This window comes from Triturus cristatus, chromosome 5_2 (assembly GCF_964204655.1).
Source record: "Triturus cristatus chromosome 5_2, aTriCri1.1, whole genome shotgun sequence".
NCBI lineage: Eukaryota > Metazoa > Chordata > Amphibia > Caudata > Salamandridae > Triturus > Triturus cristatus.
This window is the reverse complement of record NC_140588.1, coordinates 61,566,237-61,579,460: the sequence shown is the minus strand read 5'-3', so window position 1 is coordinate 61,579,460 and position 13,224 is coordinate 61,566,237.

Genomic DNA, 13,224 nt, shown 5'->3' with positions numbered 1-13,224 from the left:
CACCGTACGCGTACGGTAAGCGTACCGTAAGCGCACCGTAAGCTGGCTCAGATATATATATTGATTTAAAGGCTATTTTCTCAGAATCTACTGAACAGATTTACACCAAACCTACAAAAGGCACTTCCTTGACCTGAGGACTACCTCTCTGCCAAATTTCTAGTAATTCTGTTCAGCCGTTCGGGCTGTAGCCCTGTCTAAAGGTCCTATGGAAAAATGCATGGGAAAAACGCGTTTTGGGACCCCCCTTTTATCTCAGCCCCGGCTTGACGAATCCCCCCGAGACTTTAAGGGTAGGAGCGGAGCGTAGCGCCCCACCTATTTTGAAAAATTCGCGAGGATTCGTCGACCGGCGCCAAAGTTATTCAAAATAGAATGTTGCGGATTTCCTATGGAAACGTGGTCCTAACTATAACTACCTACTGGCGACCGCCAGTAGGTAATATATATATATATATATATATGTATATTCACTGAAAAAACCATAGGTTTCACACATGTTATAGTTAGCGGAAATTTTACTGATAAAAAACCAATGAAATTCCCCCGTTATAGTTAGTGCAGGCAACTATAACTCACGCGACCCCAATCCTCTGCTGATGCTAATACTGTATTTAGACACTTATTTGCCCATGTCTTCTTCCATACATTTTTAGCTATACATATATTACAAATATTTTTTTTTCATAAAGACACATATGTCATCAGCAGAAGATTGCGGTCGCGTGAGTTATAGTTGCCTGCACTAACTATAACGGGGGAATTTCATTGGTTTTTTATCAGTAAAATTTCCGCTAACTATAACATGTGTGAAACCTATGGTTTTTTCAGTGAATTTGCAAGGTTTTTTAAATGCTAATTCCTAACTATAACGTGTGTGAAACCTATGGTTTTTTCAGTGAATTTGTACGGTTTTTTAAATGCTAAGTTACTTCACGCCATTCGTGGCGTGCGCGCCCACTTAACGCAGTTCGTTCTGTGCGCGCACGGTGCGCTTCGCGCACCGTGCGCGCACAGTGAGCACGCGGTGCGCTTCGCGCACCGCGCGCCCACTTTACGCAGTTAGTGCCGTGCACGCACGGTGGGCACGCGGTGCGCTACACGCACCGCGTGCCCACGTTACGCTAGATGGGCCATGTACGCACGATGCGCTTCGCGCACCGTGCGCACATGGAGGACATATTATGCGCTTCCTTGTGATAGGTAATCGGTTGAAATTTTTTGGGGAAATGCTGTAATCAGATAACCCATGCACAAATGGTGGCCTACGGCCACCATTTGCACACGGGGTGGAGAGAGTGTGGATTTTTTTTTTTATAATTTTTTACCGTACGCGTACGGTAAGCGTACGGTAAGCGTAATCGGCGAAATTTTCGAAAAATTAAAAATTACCGTTTTTTGCCTTGGGGGATCTTTGAAGACTCAACTAACATGGTTATATGCATGGGCGCTGTCTAAACAGCCCCTTTATATTTTTTTGGCATTTGTTTATCAGCTCCCCCCTCAGAGTGCGAGAGAGAAAATGGCGGCCGCCGCTTCCTGGTTTCGACCGATTCGAATGTTTACTAAGATCTAAGGGCCAATCAGAATCGCGCTCGCGCACGCCACCGTACGCGTACGGTAAGCGTACCGTAAGCGCACCGTAAGCTGGCTCAGATATATATATTGATTTAAAGGCTATTTTCTCAGAATCTACTGAACAGATTTACACCAAACCTACAAAAGGCACTTCCTTGACCTGAGGACTACCTCTCTGCCAAATTTCTAGTAATTCTGTTCAGCCGTTCGGGCTGTAGCCCTGTCTAAAGGTCCTATGGAAAAATGCATGGGAAAAACGCGTTTTGGGACCCCCCTTTTATCTCAGCCCCCGCTTGACGAATCCCCCCGAGACTTTCAGGGTAGGAGCGGAGCGTAGCGCCTCACCTATTTTGAAAAATTCGCGAGGATTCGTCGACCGGCGCCAAAGTTATTCAAAATAGAATGTTGAGGTTTTCCTATGGAAACGTGGTCCTAACTATAACTACCTACTGGCGACCGCCAGTAGGTAATATATATATATATATATATATATATATATATATATATATATTCACTTAAAAAACCATAGGTTTCACACATGTTATAGTTAGGTGGACATTTCACTCGTAAAAAACCAATGAAATTCCCCCGTTATAATTAGTTCAGATAACTATAACTCGCGCGCCCGCAATCCACTGCTCATGACGTCACATATTACATCACTCATGACATGGTCAGTGGCATCACTCATGACATCACTGATGACATCATCCTTGTGATAGAGTGGCGGTCGCGCGAGTTATAGTTATCTGAACTAACTATAACGGGGGAATTTCATTGTTTTTTTACGAGTGAAATGTCCACCTAACTATAACATGTGTGAAACCTATGGTTTTTTAAGTGAAATTGTACGGTTTTTTAAATGCTAAGTTATGTATGTATTAATTTATTTATTTTTAAAGGTTTTTCACCATGCGCGCACCGTGCGCGCACCCCGCGATTTAAAAAAAAAAAAATTAAAATGTGTTTTCGCCCTTCAGTGTCCTTTAGGGACCCCCTGACAAAGGCTAGGGGGTCAGGAACTCTCTACCCTGCCCCCTTTTCACGTTCGCCACCTCTCTTTTTCACTCTCGCACCCAAAACAAACAAAATGGTGGCCGACACTTTCTGATTTCGACCGATTCGAACGTTGACTGACATGTAACCACCAATCAGAATTACGCTCACTGGATGATGTCATCAGTGATGTCATCAGTGATGTCATTTGAGATGTCATCAGTGATGTCATGAGTGATGTCACTGACCATGTCATGAGTGATGTAATATGTCACGTCATCAGCAGGGCATTGCGGGCGTGCAAGTTATAGTTAGCTGAACTAACTACAACGGAGGAATTTCAATGGTTTTGTACGAGTGAAAAGTCCAGCTAACTATAACGCCCCTGAAACCTATGTTTTTTTCAGTGAATTTTTAAGGTTTTTTAAATGCTAATTCCTAACTATAACGTGCCTGAAACCTATGTTTTTTCAGTGAATTTCAAAGGTTTTTTAAATGCTAATTTCTAACTATGCCTACAGAGATAGGACATGTGAAGAAAGAAGAAAAAACGCACAGAAAGAAGAAAAAGAAATGCAGAAAGAAGCAACAGAAGTCCTCAAAGACGAAGAAAAGGGCAGGAAGAAGGATAACATGCAGAAAGAACTAACAGAAGAGCAGAAAGAAGCCTTGTTGCAAAATCATCCTGTACCCTCAACTTTTTCAGACGGATACTGGTGGTAACTGAGTCTGACCAGCCAATCCTAGAGCCAGTGCTATGTTAAAAGACACTCAGAATACAGTGAAAACACCTACATACACTAGGGAACACTATGAGTTGGGGTCCCCCTGTGATTAGCATGACCTCCTCTGTAAGCCCCTAGTATATAATTGGGCAGGGGATTAAAACTACCTCTTAAAATGCGCCACAGGGCTTGTTTGCACACGTCACCTCAGGCCCCGTCTCCTCCCTTCCCCACTGTGTAAACACGCCCTGTGGTCATTTTAAGTTGGTAGATTAAGTCCCCTTGAATCCTGACGGTCCCTAGGGTCCAACTAGGCCACTAGGTACCTCCAGTAAGCGCCACAGAGCTGCGTTGCAGAGAGATGTAAAAAGGAGCACGGCCTAGACCACCTCTCTGCAACGCAGCGCAGTGGCGCTTACTGGAAGCACCTGGTGGGCTAGTTGGCCCCCAGGGTCCCTCAGGATTGAAGGGGAATTATTTCCCCAACTTAAAACGCGCCACAGGGCGTGTTTGCACACGTTAACTCAGGCCCCGTCCCCTCCCTTCACCACTGTGTAAACACGCCCTCCAGCCGTTTTTAGTTGGGAGATTAAGTTCATTTGAATCCTGAGGGTCCCTAGGGTCCAACTAGCTCACTAGGTACCTCCAGTAAGCGCCACAGAGCTGCTTTGCAGAGACGTGTAAAAAGTGGCACGGCCTGGACCACCTCTCTGCAACGCAGCTCAGTGGCGCTTACTGGAAGCACCTGGTGGGCTAGTTAGCCCCCATGGGCCCTCAGGATTGAAGGGGAATTATTTCCCCAACTTAAAACGCGCCATAGGGCGTGATTGCACACGTCACCTCAGGCCCTGTCCCCTCCCTTCCCCACTGTGTAAACACGCCCTGTGGCCATTTTAAGTTGGGAGATTAAGTCCCCTTGAATCGTGAGGGCCCTTAGGGGCAAAATAGCCCACTAGGTACGTCCAGTAAGCGCCATTGCAGAGGGGTGTAAAAAGGGGCACGGCCTGCACCACCTCTCTGCAACGCAGAGCAGTGGTGCTTACTGGAAGCACCTGGTGGGCTAGTTGGCCCCAGGGTCCCTCAGGATTGAAAGGGAATTATTTCCCCAACTTAACCCCTTCGCCGTGGCACGAATTTTGCCGCGGCGCTGGGGAGGGTTCGGGGTGTTAGCGGCGCCGCCATGCTCGTGACGGAACCACTCCGTCATGAGCCACGGGCGCGCTGTGCTCATGACGGAGTGGTTCCGTCACGACTCCGCCCACTTGCATTGTTTGCCCGCACAGGCGGGGAATCAGTGCCGCGTGGGCGGAGCGGCCGCCAACGGCCGCAGCATGACGGAACCACTCCGTCATGAGCACACGGCGCCCGTGGCTCATGACGAAGTGGTTCCGTCATGAGCAGGCAAGGGGTTAAAACGCGCCACTGGGCGTGTTTGCACATGTCACCTCAGGCCCCGCCCCTTCCTTCAACACTGTGTAAACGCGCCCTGTGGCCGTTCTAAGTTGAGAGATTAAGTCCCCTTGAATCCTAAGGGTCCCTGGGGTCAAACTAGCCCACTAGGTACCTCCAGGAAGCTCCACAGAGCAGCGTTGCATAGAGGTGTAAAAAGGGGCATGGCCTCAGAACACCTGTCTGCAACACAGCTCCCTGGCGCATACTGGAGATTCCTGTTGGGCTAGTTGGCCCTCAGGGACCCTCAGTATTGAAGGGGAATTAATTCCCCAACTTACAACTGGCCAGGGGGCGCATTTGCAGAGTGCTGCAAGGAGGGGGCGTGTCCTCCGGCGCGATGCCGGTCTTTTATTTATTTTATTTTTTTAAGAAGGAGGGCTGTGTGGCCCCCCTTCTTTTTCTAATTTATTGGCCCTGGGGACCCCATCCCCCAGGGCCTGCACCCTAATTTGTTTTGTTGAAAAAAATGAATTTGGAAGGGGGCCGCACGGCCCCCCCTCCCAAGGCCTTAATCATCCCCGGGGACCCCAACCCCCGGGTCATGGCCTTTTTAAAAAAAAAATCTTTAGGAGGGGGGCTGCGTTGCCCCCCTCCTCAGGCCACATATGGCCCCAAGGACCCCATCCCCCGGGGCCGGCCTTTGTTTTTTTTATTATTTAAAAAAAATATATATTTATAGAAACACCTAGGACATGCTGGACAAACCGTATGTACCTATCACCATGACGATTTGCGTGATATTCATTAAAAGGCGACTATGCATACAATGAATCCACGTGGAATGTATTTACACCGCTAGTGAAGCTCTGACGTGTCTGACGCCCTACCGTGCCTAATCCCGGTGCCCCCGCCGGTGGGTACTCTCCAAGTAGACACCCTTGTCGTTTATTTATACAAACATGGGTAGCTATTGACGGGCACATTTAATACACACGCACACCAAGCCATTCAAAGGGGATTCGACAAAAATTCGACCAAACTATGCAAGAAACCACCCTCACGGTTAATAAAACACACATCCACCGCCGGATGTGTAATACTTTTTATTTTACTCTCTGGAAAGGAGACGAACTTCACTTTAGAGTCACAGCGTGCTCCTGGCTGAGCCCAATGCTGTGTTACACCCACCAGTGCCCGCTGAGTGCCACACACCTCTGTGTTGTAATCCACCAGCTAGTGCGTATGCTATGACACTCTCTAGCCCATGTGCACTGTAACACCTCCCCATGAATATGTCATGCCACACTTGCCTTCGCACGGGTTATATTGCCCCATCTAACGGGCCTTCCTCGATGCCTATGTTATAACGCACAGCGCTATGCCATACATATTACAATCTGGGAGCCATATCTTTGTCACAGTGCATATGCAACGTTACACTCCCCAGCACATATTTTATATTACAACTTTAGAGACTAGCTAGGTTACACAACACTGCCCTGTGCATATTACACTCCAAGGCGCATATCGCATAGCACGTGCAAGTGCCTGTGCTATCTCGCGCTCTCCAATGAATCTGTCATTGCGCACAATGTATTGCATATTATATTTCACGCCCGGTTCATCTTATATCACACTTTTTGGTGCATAGTTTATACCATATACTATATCTAGTTTTCATTTTCAATCGTGCTCTCAGGACTATGTTCTATATAACACTGCTTCCACCTACTCTTTTCACGGGCATTACATTTTGCGATGGGGTGGAGGGTCAGGGGGTGTGTCTGCCAAGTGAGCCCGGAGTCACAGTCACAAACGTCCTCTTCTTCCTGAATAAAAGTGAGATTATGCTGCATACTTGTTCATATTTTAAGTAGTTCACACAGACACACATTTTAAAAACAATAAAGTTCCTAATACCCACCTTCTCTGAACAGTTAGCTTGCTGCCCCATCCACCTCCTCCCTATCCTCTGTTGTCTGAATCCATGGACTAGCCTCCTCCCTCCTGCCATGCATGGTCTGATGTGCTGCCACTGCCCTCAATTTAGCATGATGTACCAGTCCACTCCTCCTGCCCTCCATTGCCCAATTCTATGGCCCATCATTGACCTCCTGCTAGCCTTTGTGCTTAGCTTGCTGCCCTTATTCTCCTTCCCCCTGCTCTCCGATGTCTTTGTGCATGCCCCTGCTCCATCCTTTTTGCCCACCATGTTCCATGGACCTGCCACTCCTATCTACTCTGAGTGTTCTGTTGAGCTGCCACTCCCCTCCCACCTGCCTAGCATTGTCAGATGACTGTAACCTGTCCCTGCCACCTCCACCCTGCCTGTCCACATGCCATGCCCCTATCCCCTTCCTCCTGTCCTCCATGGTCCATTTTACTGCCACACCCTTCTGCCCTCCCTGGTCTGTTGTGCTGCAACTGCTCCTCCTGCCTGCCCCCGCGCGGTCTGTTGTGAGGCCCATTCCCCTGAACTCTCTTGTCTGTGCCAAGGTCCTGACCCTCCCTTCTATCCTCCATGGTTCTTTGTGCATGCCCCTGCACCCTCCTTCTTGCCCATCATAGCCATTGTGCTGCCACTAACCCTCCCGCTTGCCATGCATGGTCTTCTGTGCTGCCATGGCCCCTCCCACCTTCCCTGTGTGGTCAGCTAGCTGCCCCTGACCCCCTCACACCTTCCCTCCATGGTCTGTGTGTATGCCATCATAGACTCACTATTGCTCTCCATGGTGTGTCTTGTTTTTAGTGCCCATCCAGCCTGACCTGCATGTACATCTTGCTGCTCCTGCCCCCTTGCCCCCAGCCCTCTGTTTCCATGTGCAGACCCCTATTCCCTCCCTCCTGGCTTGTCTGTTCCATTGTAATGCCCCTGATCCGTCCTCCTGCCCTTTATGGTCTCTCCTGTCTGTTCATTATGGTCAGCTAGCTACCATTGCCTCTTTCCCCTCTGTTCTCTGTTGTCCATGTGCATTGTCCTCTCCCCTCCCTATTGCTTTCTATGGATTGTTGTGCTGCACTCCTGTCCCGCATGCCCTGTGTGGTGTATTGTGCTGCTGCAAACCCTGATGCCTGCCCTGTAGGGTCAGTTTGGTGCACCTCTCCATGTCCCTCCTGTCCTCTGTTATCCGAGTCCATGTCCCTACCCCAATTCCTCCTGCCTACCATGATCCAACGTACCATACTTGCGAACATTTTGAACTTGGTAAGAGGGAGATTTTGAAAAAAAACTGGGTTATTGATTTTCCCCTTTGAGTTACATTGAAAAAGAGGAGATTGTAGACAGATCAAATAAAGCCCATTTGAGCTTAAAAACATTGGACGTTTCCTGGCTGAAACGGGTCTGTTGGCATGTATGGTTGTACTACCACTGCCTCTTCCTTCTGCCCACAATGGTCTATTATATTGCCACAGCCTCTCTTGCCAGTCCTGTATTGTTGGTTTGTTGCCCCGCCCCCCTTTCCACTGCCCTCCATAGTCTGTTGTGCTGCCACTCCCCTTCCTGCCTGCCCAGTGTGGTCAAATTGTTGCCTCTGCACTCTCCTACCTGTCTTCAATTTTCAGAGTCCGTGCCCCTGGCCTCTGCCTCTCAACAGTATCCCAATGAACTAGATTGCTAACATTCTGTATTTCTTACAAAAGTGTGGAACGCCTGACGTCATCTTGATGTAATCAAAACTGTAATACCTAGAGCATTTCCTTTAGAAATTACATATATGAGAGAGTCTTATTTGTATCAAAATTATGGTTAGTGCTCTAAAAAACTAAAATGAGGACATATTTTCTGAGTTTTCAAATAGAGACAAACAACTTTTAAATTATTTGTAATCTTTATGTTTTTTTATCCAGTTGACCACTTGATTAAATGTTGCACTTAGGAGAGAGAATGTGGTGTTACTTCCAGAGCTGCAGACTTTGCAACTGGGGTAGCACGTTGGAGTTTCTGCTTCAGCTCAACATTCTGTGATTCAAATCACTTAATCTCCCCATGTCTACAACCAAAATGAATTTGATCTTGTGTGATGTCACCAATGCTCATGTAAAGCACTCCAATGCCTGACAAGTCTGCACTATATAAGACTGAAAATACACAAAAAATAAGTGTTTTGCACACTTCTGTCATTGGGCTACATGTGGGCTACATCTGGGTGATATTTGTGCTGCATTTGGGCTCTTTTGTCTCTGGTGGCCATCTTGGGAGATTTATTTGTTATGAAGTTTCCTAATTTCCTCATTTACTGCAGTCTCCTCAGTAGGAAATGCTTTCAGTTTTTTACTTTGATTCCATCAAGAAGGTATTCAGATATGTCACGCATTTGCCATAAATTCTGAATGTTGGCACTCTAGTTGCTCATTAGATCACTGTAGTAAAGCTACTGCTCACCACGGAAGTCTGCTGCTGGTAGTTAAAGTGATGTTTCAGTCTGCATATCAGACTTTTTTAATGAAATAGAAGAGGATTTGAGAAGTCATTCAAAATGTGCCCTAATTTTTCTTTCTTCATCACTAATCATAATTTCTATGGCAAAATGAACCCCTCATTGTGTTCCTTTTTAAATTAACCCCTTCAGTGCCACGCCCTTTCCCCCTCCTGTGCCGGGCGTTGCATTAGTGGGTGGGGTTCATGACGAGATAGTCTCGTCATGGGCACAGCGCAACCGTGCTCCATGACGAGACTATCTCGTCATAGGCACAGAAGAGGTTAAATGTTTTAAGTGTTACCAGTTTATTCCAATCAAGATGGCTTCAGGTGTGCCATACTTTTGTCATAAGTAAGACAGTAAGCGCTCTAGTTGTTCTTAAGAACACTCTGGGACATTCTGTCATTGGGCTATACTTGGGCTACATCTGGGTGATATTTGGGCTACATTTGGGCTCTTTTGTCTTTGGTGGCCATCTTGGGAGATGTATTTGTTATGAAGTTTCCTAATTTCCTCATTTACTGCAGTCTCCAGAGTAGGAAATACTTTCCGTTTTTTACTTTGGTTCCATCAAGAAGACATTCAGATGTGTCACACATTTGCCATAAATTCAGAATGTTAGCACTCTAGTTGCTCATTAGATCACTGTAGTAAAGCTACTGCTCACCAGGGAAGTCTGCTGCTGGTATTCAAAGTGCATGTTTCAGTCTGCATGTCAGAATGTTTTTAGGAAATAGAAGAGGATTTGAGAAGTCAAAATGTGCCCTAATTTTTCTTTCGCAGCACTAATCATAATTTCTATGGCAAAATGAACCCCCTCATTTTGTTCGTTTGTAAATTAAATGTTTTAAGTGTTACCACTTACTTCCAATCAAGATGGCTTCAGGTGTGCCATACTTTTGTCATAAGTAAGACTGTTAGCGCTCTAGTTGTTCGTTAGAACACTCTGGGACATTCTGTCATAGGGCTATACTTGGGCTACATCTGGGTGATATTTGTGCTACATTTGGGCTCTTTTGTCTCTGGTGGCCATTTTGGGAGACTTATTTGTTATGAAGTTTCCTAATTTCCTCATTTACTACAGCATCCTCAGTAGGAAATACTTTCAGTTTTTTACTTTGAGTCCATCAAGAAGGCATTCAGATGTGTCACACATTTGCCATAAATTCAGAATGTTAGCACTCTAGTTGCTTATTAGATCACTGTAGTAAACCAGGGAAGTCTGCTGCTGGTATTGAAAGTGCATGTTTCAGTCTGCATGTCAGAATTTTTTAATGAAATAGAAGAGGATTTGAGAAGTCACTCAAAATGTGCCCTAATTTTTCTTTCGGCAGCACTAATCATACTTTCTATGGCAAAATGAACCCCCTCATTTTGTTCCTTTTTAAATTAAATGTTTTAAGAGTTACCAATTTATTCCAATCAAGATGGCTTCAGGTGTGCAATACGTTTGTCATAAGTAGGACTGTAAGCGCTCTAGTTGTTCTTTAGAATACTCTGGGAAGCTGCAGTAGAACACAAAGGAATCAATTGACAGTCTCTACCCTTGTTGGATGTACATGTTTTACTGATAATGTCAGACTTCATTCTCACATGACTGAGAAAGATTATGTGAATTTACAGAAAATATGCTCTCAGTTTAGCTTATGGATCACCTTCCAAACCTCTGTGGGAAAAGCATGAGAAAATAGTTTTCTCTCAAACATGATTCATGATATCACAGCAGAAGGCTTTTTCACATGGTAAAATCACCTTAGAACACACCACAATTCTTAAAATGAGTATGGTACCATCAACAAATGATTTATAATGTAACTAAAGTCTTAAAACCTTCCATTAACTGCAATGCTTTTTAATGAGGTGCTATCATGTATATTGGTCCCAAGATGGCTGCCAACACTTCTTGGAAGAAGTACTGATCTCACGATGAGATGTGTGGTTAGACTCCGCCCAGATATATCTATCTTTTTAACTCTAATTTTCTCAGGAACTACTGAACGGATTTACACCATTTAAGCAAAAGGCACGAGCACTGAGGACCACCTCTTTGCCAGATTTGGTGTAATTCCGTTCAGCAGTTCGGGCTGTAGCTGTGTCAACAGGTCCTATGGGAAAATGCATGGGGAAAATGTGGCAACCCCACAGAATTCAATTGCCAATGCTCAGCGGCTGCCACTCCCACATGGTAAGTATTCAATACCTGGGTAGGTTTCCGTGATGGTAACTTACCATGTGGGAGTGGCAGCCGCTGAGAACATGTACTTTAAATACCAGGATGCACTTTGCGGACACGCCCAGCGGGCTTTCACGAACTGCTATTTAAAAGCGGCGGCATGCTGCCTTCCCGCATTTTGCCAGCACCTGTGATCAAGGGCGTATGACGCCCGAAACGCGTAAGGATATGAACATTGGCAATTGAATTCTGTGGGGTTGCTGGTTGTAAGCGGAACTGCCTTGCAGGAATAAAGGATGAAACAAGGTGTGTGCCTCTCCAAAGTCTGGTTTCTTGTATTGCATATATATATATATATATATATATATATATATATATATATATATATATATAAACTTTTGTAAAATCAAAAGGTCTTGGCTAACGCCACGTCTAAAATTATATAAAATATTGACATGGCCTGAAACCAGATTTATTCCCCTTACTAAGTAATCCCCTCCCACCAGTATTGTGTTTTGAAGGCAATGTGATGCATGTGTCTCGAGGGGCCCATAGACAGCAAGGCTACAGAAGAAGAAACAGACATGTTACCTCCTTATATCTCTCCATTTCCCTCCTTACAGCCCATAACATTTCCTGATGACCCTGACATCAAAACAAATGAAAACAATAACAGCCTCTTTAAGGAAGTTGATCCGGTGGGTGTGAGACCATCACAGGAAGATACTGAAAGGGACGAGATCCCTTTAAGAAAACACTCTGCGGCGGATATGACAGCACGCGTTCCCGCAAACGCCGGAAGGGACTTAAGCCCAAAACGCCGAGAGAGGAGCGGAGCCAAAGGTGAACACGTATCGGTCCGAGAACCGTCGAATGTCTACGTGATCAAGAACAGCGAAAAAGAGAGAGTCGAACAGCATTGAGAAGCGTCTTGTCACGTTCCAGGAGGGACGTGGCTCTCGCAGGTGCGTAGCCATTTACCGGACATGTTCAGATAAAAGAGAAAAGTCAGATGCTGGGAGGTTTGGGGTGTGAGGAAAAGTGAGAGAGGAAAAGGTACAGATAAATTACCAAGACACCCTAAGTAAAAGGGAATTAGAGGAATTCACTGGTGACGGTTTGGATGAAAAAGAAAGAATGTTTTCCCCCTTCACTCCCAGTCCTAAACTAATTATCTAGATTTAGGAAAGAAAGGACAAATAACTTACCTGTGGCACGTTATCTTCTCTGAGGGGCTTCGGCAGTGACAGGACCCAGAGGAAGCTGCTCCAAAGACCCTAAAAGAAGAAGAATAGAAAAAAGTGTTATTCTATTTAAAGTACTATGACCATGTAAGAAATACAGTCTGACACTATGTTAATGGATATCAATCCTGCATAAACACACAAGCTGATTCATTATTCCTTGTAAAGCTAATATTCACATTCCCCAGAACGTAATGTAAGAAGTGGCCTGTCTGGGGAAGGAAGTGGAAAACAGTAAGGCAGTGGAAGTTTCTCTAAAAACTTTGGCAAAGTCCTTTAAATGATAGGGCATTAGTTGAATTGAACTTAGACTACTGAAGGAAACAATAAAAGTCCCTGGGTTTTCTCTCACTAGCAGCTGTGTAACATGGTGAACTCTGAATGCTCGTCTCTCACTTCCACAGCCTGAGCATACACTATGTCGGACAGATCTCACGCTGCAAGGTCATCTGAGTGCAATAACTGGGGACAGCTGCATCAATCAAAACAAACTTGCACCTACTAGGGAAGACATTTGGGGGTTACTAAATGCAAAGACTCAATGGGTTGCTAGCTTTTTGTTATACTGAATTGGAGGAAACAGCGAGCATTCAAAAACAAAGCTATGAGGTACATCTCAAAGACCAACCCAAAAGCAACTCAAAAGCACATAGTTCCAAAATTGGGATTTTCTCCTAAGCAGAGCAGCTGCTTTC